The 14,626-nt window shown below is 44.6% G+C and overlaps 1 protein-coding gene across 2 annotated transcripts in view; it reads left to right on the top strand.

The window, feature by feature from the left end:
• Nucleotides 1-14,626, top strand: part of CD58 (CD58 molecule) — a 40,733-nt gene that overhangs the window by 941 nt on the left and 25,166 nt on the right. The window lies entirely within an intron of this gene.

Raw genomic sequence — 14,626 nt, 5'->3', positions numbered from 1 at the left:
TGAGTTGAGCTCCTGCCCGAAGGGTACCCGACCTGGGACAGGGACCCACCAAGAAAAATGACTGAATCGCCCCAGGATTCCGAAGCAGGGTGGCTGGTGCTCCTTTCCCCTCCCCTGAAAATGTAAAAGAAATCTGTGCGTGTAGAACTGCGTTCATCCCTTGCCCATTTCTTCAGCTAAGTTAACAGCCCCATGAAATATTTATGTCTCCATTTTTATCTCCCCACCTTTATAAACCCCTACACACAGCCATAGCCAAACCTCTGAAGCATAATAATAAACGCTTAACTAGTTCTTCTTTCCTTGAGGTTTCCCGTTGGAGGCCCCTTTGCACATACAGTAAGTCAATCTTCCATCCTCTTTCTGCACCCAGCTCCCATTGAGTGTCTATGGGGTGCGTGTCTTTGGAGACTGCCTAGCGCGGAGGGGTTGAGAGATCGCGAAGTGCCTGCATTCTAAGGCACAGAAGTAAATGCCGTAAGACAGGCTGAGCATAAAGTGCTCTGGGCGTCTACAGGGAAGGGAGCAGTGTCTTCTGTGGAATCAAGTCTGTCTTGTTAAACAAAGACTTCATGGAAGGGAGGGTATTTGAACCTGGCCTCGGAGGATAGATGGTGTGTGGACCTGCTATGATGTGGGGAAAATTCCAAGAGGTGAAAAAGACAGGGGAGCACAGTGTACAGGGTGAACCTGGGCAGTTGAGAATCATTTGGTGTCCCTAGAACCTAAGTGTGCCCGTGGGAGCTGGAGGCCCTGCTGCAGAGCTCTACACATCCCGGATGGGAGTCTGGATTATCTTCTGCAGGCAAAGGAGAATTCTTTCTGGGCCTCACAGAATCAGAATCATCTGCTTAGGAGGAATAATCTGGCAGCAGTATGGAGGAAGGATTGCAGCCGGGAGTCATTGGAGGCAAGGATGCTGTCACAGGGGGATGCCATCACAGGACCCCCCCCCCCAACTTTCCTATGCTGATGGCTGTGCCAAAGGGGCAGATGCACCTACAGGCAGAGCCTGTCTCAATGGGAAGCTGCCCATCAGTGATTAAGAGCATCAGCTCTGCAGTCAGATGCTTGGCTTCCCATCCCACCCTGGCTCTGCTCCTCACCTAAGTTATAATTTCTGTAAGTTGACTAACTTCTGCAAGCCTCACTATCTTTGCCTTGAAAGAGAGACAGAGTATCACTCACTGGTGAGGAAAGGTAATGAGAGTATATACTTCCTGGAATGTGAGCATGAATCACTGAACACATTCTTACTGAGGGTCAGCTATGTGCTAGGCTCTATACAAGGGACTGGGGTTACAACAAGGGACAGACTTCCCTGCTTTTGTGAAGCTTACATTATAGTGGGGGAGAGAGACAGCAAATGAATAAATGAGTAAATATATAGGTGTTGGGTGGTGGTTAAGTAAACACTAATACAGAGATTAGTAATACAGAAGAAAGGGGAGTAGGCATGGTTGATATTTCTTTTTCCTTCTTTAAAACTTTGCAACATCAGAAATCTTTAGAATAGTTGCAAAAAATAGTACGATGAGCACATACACACGTTTCTCCTGGAATCCCCAGTTATTAAAATTTTGACACATTTGGTTTACTTCTGTTTATACACACAATTTTTTTTGTCTAAACATTTGAGAATTGCAGATCTTATGACATCTTACCTGTAAACATTTCAACATATGTCTTTTTTAAAAACGTATGTCTCCTGGAATCCATGAAACCATGATCACAGGAGATATACCATCACTATAATACTGTTTGCTGATAGAGTCCAGAAGCTGATCCTGGATCACACACTGCATTTGGTTAGTCCTGCCTCTTTAATACCTTTTAATCTAAAACTTGCCAACTCTTTTTTCTTTTCTTTCTTTCTTTTTTTTTTTTTTTTTGGTACTTTATGACATCACCATTTTTGAAAGGTCTGGGCCAGTTTTATAGTGTCCCTAGAATTGGATGGTCTGTTTCCTCATGATTAGATTCTGGTTATAACTTGCAGGAATGTTCCATAGATGTGTTGTGTCCTTCTCCGTGCATCTCAATAGAGAGCAGATGCAGTCCTATTTGTCCCATTATTGGAGAACTTAACTTTGGTTATTTGGTTAAGGTGATCCACTAGATTTCTCTATCACAGAGGCACCTGTTCCCCTTTGTAAATAATATGTGATTTATCAAGTGACATTTGAGATTGTGTAACTGTCCTGTTCCAAAACAATCTTTCATCCAGTGTTTTAGCTGTTTTAGCATCCACTGGTGATTCTTCTCCAAGTCCACTAAAATATTTGTGGATGGCAGTTTTCTGTCCCTATTTTTCTTTATACATCATTGACATTCTTGAGTAATGAAGAGCTTTTGCTCCTCTTTTTAAATTTTTTTTTTTTTTTTTAGTTTGAGTATGGACCCATGGGTATTTCTTAAGATGGCATTTTTTGTCAACTCTTTTGATGCTCGGTGATCCAGATTTTGGCAAATGGGAACCCCTGTGTGCTTCCATGTTCTTTGCCATGTTTCCATCAGTTTTTGAGAACTTCCTACTTTCTGGCACAGAAGCATGTCTTGGACTCATTTTGTACCGTTTTCCTGCCTTGGCCTGTAAACATTAGAGTCTCTCGTTCCTTTTAGTGGGAGATGGGATTTAGAAATCAGTGTCTGGGTATTAGGTGTACTCAAGGCTACTGGAGTCTTCATTTCTAAGCTGTCAGTTCTCAGAGCTGGGAAAATTTTCACAAAGTCCTAAGTTTATCCTGTTACCACTAAGCCTCATTCAACAATTTGGTTCATTTTTCTCTTCCTCTATTCCTTATTTGTATGTCCCTTTGCCACAGTGAGAACACTATTCCTCATAGCATCACTGTGTTTTCCTAATATGCATTAAACACAAAATAGTTTCCTCACTGCTCTACCAGTACTACTACCAAGCACAAACTTTATAGTTCGGAGTTTCTTCACGGTTCTTTTTATTCATCCATATATCCCACTGAATATGTACAGAATAATGTCTTTTTAAAAGTTACTTGGATTAATTATTTTCTTCTGGGTGGTTATGCTATCAACGCAATATATAGTTGCATTAATTTGTTTCTATTCAATTTTTGGGTTCCCCCTTGATTTAATTTTTAAGTAGGTGAAATATTAATATGGTGCCAGTCAAACCATATAGAGCTATGCTCGGAGAAATCCTGTTCCCACCCTCTCCCTGTCATAACAGGTACTGTTTGTTTCTGTTTTATCCTTGGTTTTTTTTGTGGTTACAAGTGTTTGATGCAAAAACAGTAACAATAGTAACATCCTCAATATACCCTTTTCTACCTTGCTTTTGTCTCTTAACCATATGTCTGGATAATCATTCCATATCAGTTCATAGAGATCATCATCATTCTTTTTTTTTTTTTTTTTTTTTTAAGATTTTACTTATTTATTCGACAGAGATCACAAGTAGGCAGAGAGGCAGGAAGGAAAGCAGGCTCTCTGATTCACAGAGAGCCCAATGCGGACTCGATCCCAGGACCCTGGGATCATGACCGGAGCCGCAGGTAGAGGCTTTAACCCACTGAGCCATCCCGGCGCCCCTGTCGTTATTCTTTTTTTACAGCCACATAGTCTTCCATGGGCTGCATGTCTGATGTTGCATTCAGCCTCCCTGCTCTCTAGTGGTTTGTGTTCTACACTGTGTAGCCCAAGGAGGGTCTCCCTAAAACGGTAACAGGTGAGCGTGGCCTTAAGGGACCCAGGCAGCTGTCTGGGAGAGCAGTATTCCAGGCAGAGGGGCTAGTAGCAAAGACCCTGAGACGGGCTTCTGGCATTTAGGGGCATTCAAGGAGCCCATTGCACCAGAAAGCAGTAGGAAAGGAAGTTGTAAGCACAGTCAGGGCTAGGTCCTAGAGATAAAGTTCTGTGGGCCCCTTTAAAGACTGTGACTTTTTTTACTCCCAGCAAAATGGGACGTTTTGGAGGATTTTGAACAGGAGTGAAATTACAGTAACTGGAATTTGTGAATGAATTATTCTGCTGAATCTGGAGAGCTGTCTGTAGAGGGAGCAGAAGAGACGCAGGGGGACCAGCACGGGAGGCCATAGGAACAGTGTAGGTATGCAATGACCGCAAGAGCGGGGGACTGGATGGGAGACAGGGGGCTGTGTTTGGAAGCGGGAACCAGCAGGACTGGGTGCATCCTCAGGATGCCACGTGGATGGGGCTGAGGTAGTCCATGCATGTAGCCAAGCTCAATAAGGACTGTTGTTTCAGCTCTTTTTAGCAGAACCTGCCCTCTTCTGTTGCTGCTTTGTATAGTTCATCTTGCCAGCTATCTCCACAGAGATTTTCTTTCCCTGTATGCAGAAACAAAGCCATTTACTACTTCTTAAAATGTTCTTTTCACTGATTTGTTTTCATGGTTTGTTGTTTGTTTTTTTTTTTCTTAACAATACAGTGTGTTAAACCTGGACATTAGATGATAGAGTCTCTAGCATTTCTCCTTTTTAAGTTATTATCTCAACTTGTTCATTTTTCTTTCTGCAATCAAGATTCACAATCTGTGTGTTTTTATTTAGGAAGAAGATACTCTGAGTCAAAATAGTGTGGTGTATTCCTATAAGAAAACTAGACCTATTGTTATAATAGTAGCTGTCAGGAACTGAGTACATACTCTGTGCCAGGTCCTATGCGTAGTAGTTTGGATTTTTGTTTTCATTTCATTATCACACCAGTTTTTTTAGGTAGAGACTATTAAAGAGGAGAACAAAGTTCAGTTAGGTTAAGTACCTTGTCCAGGTTCACTTCACACAGGAAAGAAATGAAAGCGTGACAGAAGTCAATGTCCATCTGTCTCAGAACCTGTGCATTCCCAACCCAAGTTTAGATAAACTTTATGAAGATTTGAAGATCCATAGGTGACCTCTCTCTCTTTTTTTAAGTTTATTTATTTTGTTAGTAATCTCTACACCCAATATGGGGCCTGAACTCACAACCTTGAGATCAAGAGTCATACGTTCTTCTGACTGAGCCAGCCAGGTGCCCCCGTAGGTGATCTCTTACGTGTGGCGTGTATGCATTGTTCAGTGTAATTTTTGCTAAGACGTGTAAAGTTATGTAGGACAGCACAGTTGCCAGTCACATAAGATTGTTTTCAAAAGCACCATCTGCAGAAGTGGGTTGGGGAAACTTTGTTCGGGCTGTAGAATTCAGGATGTGGATTTATTGACATATTTATGAACATTTTGTTACAGTTATAATCTCTCTATACACCCATACTTTACTCCCTAGTACTTTTGTGTAATCCTGATCACATTATAATATTTATGAAAATTAATGGTAATGCATCATATCACCTAAATTCTACCCTTACTCAGATTTCTCCAGTTGTTACAAGAATGTCTTTTTTAAAACACCAGGATCTAATCAAGTTTCCCACATTGCGTTTGTGACTAGGTTTTTGGTTTAATTTTGATGGGTAGCTTTGAAAAATTTTTAGAGACTTAGAACCACCTTTTGAGAACCAGGTCAAAGAATTTGTTTTATTGTCCAAGAAATTGTAGGTGTTTCTTGAATGAAGACAGGCTTTCAGGGTAGGTATTAGTTCCTCTGTTTAAAAGCAGAAAGTTTGCCTGCATACATGAGGCATGAGTGTTTGTTTGCAGAAGTTTTCTGTCTTTTGATTTCAAGTGCAGAAATCAAGTGATTTCTTCTCAAGTGCAGAGGATCTTTTAAAGCTTTTACATAGGAAAACAGACTCAGCAGTCACAAATCAAACCTGTCTCCAGATTGAAAGTGAAACCAGGATACTATCTTGTCCACTTGTTCAGACCCATTGAGATCTGAATAGGAGTTGTAAAAAACGGAGACTGTCCCCATGAAAGTGCTAGAAGACATCTTAGCATTTCTTTGGAGATAGCTTTTGGTGTCTGTCCACTAGCATCCAAAGAAAATGTCTTCCTGTTACTTTATAGACACAGCATCTTCTCCTTTGACTGTTTCCTTTTTTGTTTTCTTTCCCTTCTAAAAAATCTTCTTCTCCTTGCGCCCTTTTGTCTTTCCTTTCCTTTTCTTTTCCTGCTACTGGTGCCTGTACCAGTGACCTCTGAGTCCAAGGACTCTGAGGCTCCAATTAAAATCAGTGGAAGTAAGGCGACCTGTTGCCCGGAATCCCTGTAATAAGTTCACGTCTGCTCTCTGCCCCCGGTGGGGAACTCCTAGTTCATAGGTCTGCCCTTTGTGGCCTTGACCAAGTATCCATCTGAAGGAAACAAATTATTTTGTTCTCAAGACCCGTTTCAGGTCCTAGTGGACTTAAACTTCCTTTCTATAATGTTCCTCAAAATGTCTGTTGTGATTAGTGTCTGAATTTCCACCAGGCTCACTGCTGTGTAGTTTCTTGAACATCTTCCCCCTGTAACAGTTAAAAATGAGGGGGAAAATGCTATTTTATATACACAGTCAGAAAATAATAAGAGGGCGCCTGGGTGGCTCAGTGGGTTAAGCCGCTGCCTTCGGCTCGGGTCATGATCTCGGGGTCCTGGGATCGAGTCCTGCATCGGGCTCTCTGCTCAGCAGGGAGCCTGCTTCCCCCTCTCTCTCTGCCTGCCTCTCTGCCTACTTGTGATCTCTCTCTGTCAAATAAATAAATAAAATCTTTAAAAAAAAAAAAAAAAGAAAAGAAAATAATAAGAAATTCAGATTCATAAGAAACTAATAAGGCTGTGTCATCATAAATTAGTTTCTCAACTATGAGCCAAGTAACCTGAAAATGGTAGGGATTATATAGAAATTCTTAATGAAATGATCAATAGTGTATAGAAATACCTTGAATCAGACTTTGGAGAATAGATTTTAAAAGGCTCACAGAGTCTTAAATTGCTCTAGTAAAGTCATTATTCCCCAAAGCATGCTGTAGATCTCAGATATATCCTCCAACAAGAACATGTGGCTTTTGAGCCTAATGAGCTCACAAATGGGGCTTTTGAGCAAGATGGTATACGGGTATCTTGAAAGACAGGCTGGAGGAGTGCTGACAATTAGAAACATAACATGAAACTGGCAAAAATGATTTTGATAATATATTTTACTTCACCTAATAGAACCATAATATTTTCATTTCAACATCTAGAAAACATTAATGAGGGATTTTACATTCCCTTTTTCATATTAAATCTTTAGTGTCTGGTGAGCATTTTATACTCACAACACACCTCCCTTTGGACAGACCACATTTCATATACCCATGAGTCAGGTGTGACTGGTGGTGACTGAGGCACACTGTACAGATGGAGAGGGGAAAGGACTTTAAGTGTCAGCCCAAGGGGTAAAACGGGGAAAGCTTTAGCCTGCCAGGAGACAGAAAAGCTCAACAGGAAATTGATTTCATTGGTTCCAACATCTCCATTCCAGATGAGCTCAGCAGGAGTCAAGTTGTAGCTTGACAACTGAGAGCACATGTGGGGCAAGTTCTAGGCTGTTTCTGGGGTTGGGGGTGCCAAGGGGCTTACAACCTTCTGAGATTCAGGTTGCTGCTCAAGGAGACGGGCAAGCAGTGGTAGTGTAGCTGAGAGCAGGAGATTCCTGTTTTTAGCAATCATGGCAGCACAAATCATTGACTGGATCTGGACAAGGATGGAATGGACAAGGGAAGACCAAAGCATCTCTCTTCCTGGCTAACAGTGTGGGCTCCGGAGCTGGCTGCCTGTGTCTGGGCACCAGCTCTGTGTCCTATGCATGACCTCAGTCAGCTTCTGAACTTCTGTAATCTGGTGGCTCCCATTCTTTGGAATGTTCTTCCCCATATTCTCAGGCCCATGCTGTCACTTTTTCTAGGCTGAGTTGGCTTAAGACTCATTTGGAGTGGATTTATGAAGAGCTAGGTTAAAGAAACAAGCTGCACTGCACTTCCTTAAGTAAAAAGACTCAATTTCCTCTTTATTATCTACACACCTGGTGAGCAGATTTCCGACCCCAAAACTGGAATATGGGTTCTGACTGATCTGCTAATATCTATGAACCTAATAGGACATATTATCTGATAACAGACATTTTAGGAGAGTGGCCACTTCTCTGTGTTGTAAACGTGTGTACGTGTGTAGAGAGAGACTTTGTTTCCCAAAATGCCGCCACTTTCACACTCCAGGCAGATGTCAATGGACAGTATGCCGTGATACAGAGGAGAAAGGTTATGGTCACAACCTCCCATCTGGAGAAGAGACTCAGCTGCTCGCTTGGGTTCAGAATGCCCCCCAGATCCTGCTGTCTTCACGCTTGAAGGAGTCTTTAACTGAAACACCGTTAGAATATTGAACATGGGGAAATACCAAGATTTATATATTCAGGTACTGAAACTTTTAGGGGATTTTTTTTTTCATCAAACCAACTTCAATATTAGCTACTCAAATCTGCAAGCCATCCTTAAGATATATTTTAGAGAGAGAAGAAGACTTTAAAATCACATCCTTCATTTCTAAGAAATGACTTCAGTAAACAAATTGCATCTCCTCAGACCCTATACGGGCTCTTGCCTTTGATTCTGAGCTGACATCCTGCATGGGTCCACACTTACCTGGTGCAGGTAGCAGGCAGGAAGGGGAAGCAGGAGACATCTTGAAAGGAATAGCAGTGGGGGAGAGATGGGCGTGGGGATCCAGCAGCCTCTCCAGTCTGGCTGTGGTGCTGGTGGCTAGCACTGGGAAAGGTGCCTCTTTCGCCTGCACATGGTGGAGGGGGCTGTCCCAAGCTCAGGGTCTGGGCGAGCTGCCCAATTCCGAGGTTCTGTCAGGAAGCCCCGCTTTTCAGACGGTAGTCCAGTTGCATTTCCTTTACTTTATTCACTCAAATATTTATCAAGTGCCCTTCCTGGGCCAGGCAGCGGTGAAACAGCGGAGACAGAGCACCACCCTGTCTTTGTCTGAACTCAGATTGGGATCGGTTGCTGCCTTTTAAGAATGAGAAGTTCCCCCACAAAAGTTGAGCGTCCAGCATTTCTTGGAAAATCAGAAGTTCGGCACGTTGCACGCGCACCCGCGGGTGGGAGCTGAGGAGTGCATGTGCGTCAGTGCCGCGGCGTCCGCGGGCTGCCCCGGGGACATCTGTTCATGCTGCTGCTCCCCGTTCTCTCAGGCTTCGCAGTGGCACCTGTGGTTTTGTTTCCCACGTCACGTCTTCACCTGTCCCTTGTTTTCCCTTTCTTTCTTTTTTTGGCTCTCGCTTTCCTTCGCCCCCACATTCAAGCCTCTCTTGTCCCTTTTCCGCATCGCGCATGGTACCTTCCATCGCGCATGGTACCTTCCATCACGCGTGGGGAGTGCAGACTCCTAGGCCCTCCCTTCAGCTTCGTTTTTCATGGCCTCTAATTGTGAAGCCCTGTCCCATGTCCCTTTGTCACATCTGAAGTCATTTGCAAACGGCAACACTACCACCACAAAACTTAGGTCGTCACATTTTGGGGGTTTGGGTTTTATCACTTTCTTGCTCCGTCAAACCTCAATCTCCTCATGTATATCAAGCCAGGGTTCCTGGGGGCCACAGACTCTTGTTCTCTCAGGACCCCTCAGACCGTGACAGTCAGTGATTTGGGGACCCCTGAGCCCGTTACCTCGCCTGCAGGTTTCAGAGGCGTGCTTGAGTCTCAGCTGGAGTAGTCCCCATACAGGAGTTCTACAGATGCAGTTTCTAGGATGTATCCTGTCACATCTGTAATAGCCATGTGCCACATAGCAGGCTACATAAGAAAATAGTGGTTAAATTTTCAAACCGTTTTGGTTCAATTCTAGTTTTACCACTTCACTAGCAAGTCACTTAATCTTTGTGTTCCTTAGTTTCCTCATCTGCAAAATAGGGTTAAAAATAGTGCCTGCCTCCTGCATATTTGTAGAACTCTTCCAAGGGTGCCTTGCAGATAGTGAGTACTATAGAAGTGTTTGATTACTAAAATTAGCAGTCAGTGTCAATCCCAGGACCCAAGGAAAACACCCAGAGGAATCTGTGGCTGGGAGTGGGAATCTGTCCTCTTTAACTCAGTAGTTATGGTGACCATATTTTCTAAGTCAACAAATCAGGACACTTCATCTTTAAATATGTGAGTTCCAATTCTGACTTCAAGCTATATAAGAATTATCAAAATTGGGTGTGATGGTGATGTTTTGCAAGGACACTGCCACTAAGTATTTGGAGCTGAGGCTGATTTTAGATGTAGGATTTCTCTATCTATTGGTATTAGGTACCTCCCCTGTCTTTAAAAGATCGTTTAGTATTCTTCAAAACAGTTTTTAAAATGCAGGCTGGCATGGAATGTCTGTTTAGGCTATCACTAATGCATTTTTTTTCTTTCCCTTCGTTTGTAAATGATGCAATCCCGCACCATGCTCAGTGGTACACACTGCCAGGATCACACACAACAAAGGCCTTGATGTGGCCTGACTCACTGCAAGAAAAAGAGGGAAAGCCCTGCTGAAAGCCACATTTATTTCAGGCATTGTGTAAACACTCTCAGTCTTATTCAACCCTCAAAACAATCGTTTGTGGTGGGCGTTATGATTTAGATTTTACAGCTCATATGGGAGGCTTTTGAAAGTTCCCCTGGGCCCATCTGCCCGAGAATCTGGGCGCTTACCCTTCTGTCCCCCAGGCGTAGGAAGTTGGCATCCTCTCTGACCACCCCGAGATCAGCAAAGCAACCAGCCCACTGCTGACCCCTTTCCTTTGTTGCTGTTTGTGTGCAAATTCATTCATTCATTCGCAGTGTGTGACCTTTGAGAAAGAACTCACTCCCCTTTCTCCCATTCTTTTTCATTGGCAGTTATCCTATCAGCAACTTACTTCAGGGTTAGTCTTGAAAGTGCAGTGGAAAAGAGTTTACTGTGGGAAGGGAATACTAGACAGTAGCCACTACAAATGTAATGATCCCCAAGTCTGTCTCCTCTCCTGTGTGCCCAGCAGCCTACTGGACATATCCACCTGGGAGTCTTACAGACCCCACCCAGGGCTGGCATCTGAAAGTATGATCTTCTTGCCCCAGCTGGCTCCCCTTCACATCCCCTGTCTTAGGGAATGACACCAACCACCCATCTTGGAGAAGAATTACAGTATAGATAACAAAAATTTCTATAACATACAAGGAACTCATAAACTCTGGTGAGAAAAAGACGAGCTAGCCAATAGAACAAAAAGCAAAGGATACAAAAGGACAGTTCTCAGAAAAGGAGATCCAAATTACCAAAACCCAGAAAAGATGCTTAAATTTCTAGAGGTCAGGAAAATGCAAATTCAGAGAACAATGAGATGTCACTTTGTGCCTGATAATTAAATGTGCAAAAAAAAAATGGAAAAGGATGCTTGCAGGGTGCAAGGAAAAGGTAACTCATATGTTACTGATCAGAATGTAAATAGCAAATGCAAGCATTGTGGCAGCGCCTATTAAAAAATCTGGGGCACCTGGGTGGCTCAGTCCATTAAGTGTCTGCCTCCAGCTCAGGGATCCTATGATCAAGCCCCACATCAGACTCAGTACTCAGTGGCGAGCTTGCTTCTCCCTCTGCCTGCTACTCCCCCTGCTTGTGCTCTCTCTATCAAATAAATAAATAAAATCTTTAAAAATTTCTTTTAAATAAAGAATACGTTGTTCTTTAATTTAGCCCCACTCCAGGGACACTGTCCCATCGATACAAAGCCATAAATATGCAAGAACCTGGACACAGGTATGGTTGTAACAGTTACTGTAGTAGAAGAAGCTAGGGACAGCAGTGGTGGATGGCTAATTAATTATGGTTCATTCATACCCTGGAATGAAAGTCTTACCCTGCCAGTGGATTTGGTGTGACCTCTATGAGGTACTCTTGCTGGGAAAGGCAAGATGTGGAGAAGCATGCATAAGACCGTTTTTGTTAAATCATGACCAGGCATATATATGTGTATATATATACATATATATGCATTATATGTGATGCATCTTTGTTTCTATTTGGTGATCTGAGCAGGGAGAAAAAAAAAAAGGTATATTCTGAGTTGTTAATGGAAATTACTGGACTGAGGGTGGTTAGAGGGCTTGGGAGATGGGGTAAGGCATCCAAGCCACACACACCCACACAGTTCAGAGAAGATTGTGCTAAATGTCTGTATCTCCATTCTGCATCTATATAAAATTATATCTATGTGTCTATGTATGTTTTGTTTTTAAACACATTTTTTAACTAAAGAGTTCATCTTATTTGTCACCATCCTGCCTAAAACTCTTTGGTAGCATTCTCGTCTCAACATACAGGGCAGAATTTTGTCTGAGGCCTTGCAAGGCCTGGGCTCTGCCTGTGCGTGCAGCCCCCCAGCTCGTCTTGTCTCATAGCATTGCCCTCCTGCCTTCTGGACCTGGATCCCTGAACAGGGGCCAGCTCCCCCCAACCCCCCTTGGTGGCACTTGCTGCTCCTCCTTCTTCACAAGCCGTCTCTAACCCCTCGTTGGCTCCCCAAGTGGGTGCTCTTTAGTGACACCCTGTGTTTCTACTTGCTGGCCCTGAGCACAGCTGCAACAGGACGTTGGTCCAATTATTTGTGGTTTTTAAAAATTAATTAATTAAATAATTTGACAGTGTGTACGAGCAGGGAGAGCAGGGAGCAGGCGGCAGGAGAGGGAGAAGCAGGCACCCAGCTGAGCAAGATGCCTGATGTGAGGCTCCATCCGAGGACCCTGGGATCATGACCTGAGCTGAAGGCAGATGCTTAACCCACCGAGCCACCCACGTGCCCCGGTACAATTATTTGGATCAAGTCTGACTTTGCTAACAAAAAGTGAACTCTGAGAGGCTGGGACTGCATCTGTCATGTTCTGGGGGTGGAGGGTGGGGGTCCCCACATCATAGAGCTGCCCAGTGGGTACTTAAAGAGCAAATATTTCCAGAATGAGCCTGCTGTGAAAGGGGGGCGGCACAAGAGTCGGGAAATCTGCGTTCCGGTCCCTCTGCCACCCTGAGTCTGAGGAGTGACTGTGAAGCCTGTTCGCTCCTCTGTGCGGCACGGCCGGCGCCACTGCTGCAGTGTGCGTGACGGGTGTTACAAAGGGACACGAGGGTGTGGGAATGCACCGCGGGCAGCGAGGAGGCATTCGGTGACCTTGTCCTTCAGTTTTCTTGGTACCCTGTCACTTCACCTGTGAGATGGGGAGTTGTCTTGTTGGGTCCCCCAATAATGGGTCCGTGATTAAAGGAGCGAGACTGATACAAAGCGAAGGTCAAACAAAGCTTTATTTCACGCCAAGCATCAGGAATCAGACCGAGCATCAAACAGACCGGTCAGGGCCGCCCCTCCAGAGAGGGTGACCCCTCCCTGCTTTCCAGACTAACTTTTATAGAGCAAGGGCCATTTGATTGGGCCTGGCCACACACAGGTGGCCAATGAGATTGTAACACACACAGGTAACTGCAGTGATGCTAGGTGACCAATTGAATTACAATTTACCCTAGAAAACATTGGAACCAGCCTATCACACCTTGGTTAGGATTGGCGCCAAAAGTATCCCAAAGGGCGGGGCCCATACTCCTTGGTAGCTAGGAGACAGTATGCGCCCCCACTGATTGAATACCTCCACCTGGCCTGACCCACCCTTGTACTCGGACTTTGTTACGTGGGACTGGTTTCCCAGACTTGCTTTCAAGTAAGTTCCCCTGGGGGGCAGCAGGGGGAGTCAATTTAAGTTTTACAACAGAATGGCAGTTCAACCGGGGTGGGGCCACTCTGGCTGAATAGGCCCTTACAGTCTGACTAAAGGATTTTGAGAATTTCTTCCAGCTCAAAACTGGCTTTCTTGGAGCGGGTCTCCCCCTTCCCCTCCCGTGCTTTCTGCCAGCACTGACTCCATTCCCGACTTGCTCCGTCCCTCTGTTCTCAAGCCCAGGAGCCATGGCCTCTCCCTGGGAAGATGGCAGCCGAGGGTCATCTCATACCGCTTCTCTTCCCCCACCGCCCTCCCCACTCCTGCATTCATTCACACACAAGACCTTTCAGGCCTCTGCTAGTGGGTGTGGCTAGACCGTCTCTCCTCACATCCTGCCCCTCTCATCCACCTTCCCACGTGGTCTGGTCGAGCGACCGGCACCCCAACAGGGCTGCTGGTGAATGCCTGTGGGCAGTCCCCCTTAGTTAAGGGAGATGGGTTTTCAAAATCCTTGCAATAGACAAACGGGCCCTATTTACTCCTTATTTGAAATTACTGCACACGGCTGCCTACCATCGGTCTATTTAATAGTCTTGATTTTTTCCCCATGTTCTTTCAATTACCCTGATTGCTACTAGGCAAAAACTTCAAGTTTTAATTTATCGTTAATGTCTTTCCCTTAACAGCTGCTCTTCTCTCCGAACAGGAAAGTCAAGTCTGGAACCAGATGCATTTAAACCCATTTTGGGGTATCGGGAATATCTCAGTCTAGCGGTGGTAGTAAATACTCAACAGCCAGATTGGGGGCGAGTAGGCGGGAGTTTCTGTTTGAAGCCTTAGTTCTTTGCTGTGGATATTCCCACAGTGTGGATTTCAGGCTCTCAGCCAGGCTTGGCGGCATGGGGTCGGGCACAGATGCTAACAGTTGACTCGCGAGGAGGGACAATTGAAGACAGCTCACCCATGCTCCCCACGCCACTGAACCCAGTCCTGTGTCCTGAGTGG

Source organism: Mustela nigripes, chromosome 14, assembly GCF_022355385.1.
Source record: "Mustela nigripes isolate SB6536 chromosome 14, MUSNIG.SB6536, whole genome shotgun sequence".
In the NCBI taxonomy this organism is placed as follows: domain Eukaryota; kingdom Metazoa; phylum Chordata; class Mammalia; order Carnivora; family Mustelidae; genus Mustela; species Mustela nigripes.
The sequence above is the reverse complement of the archived record's forward strand: the minus strand, read 5'-3'. Positions and strand labels throughout refer to the sequence as shown.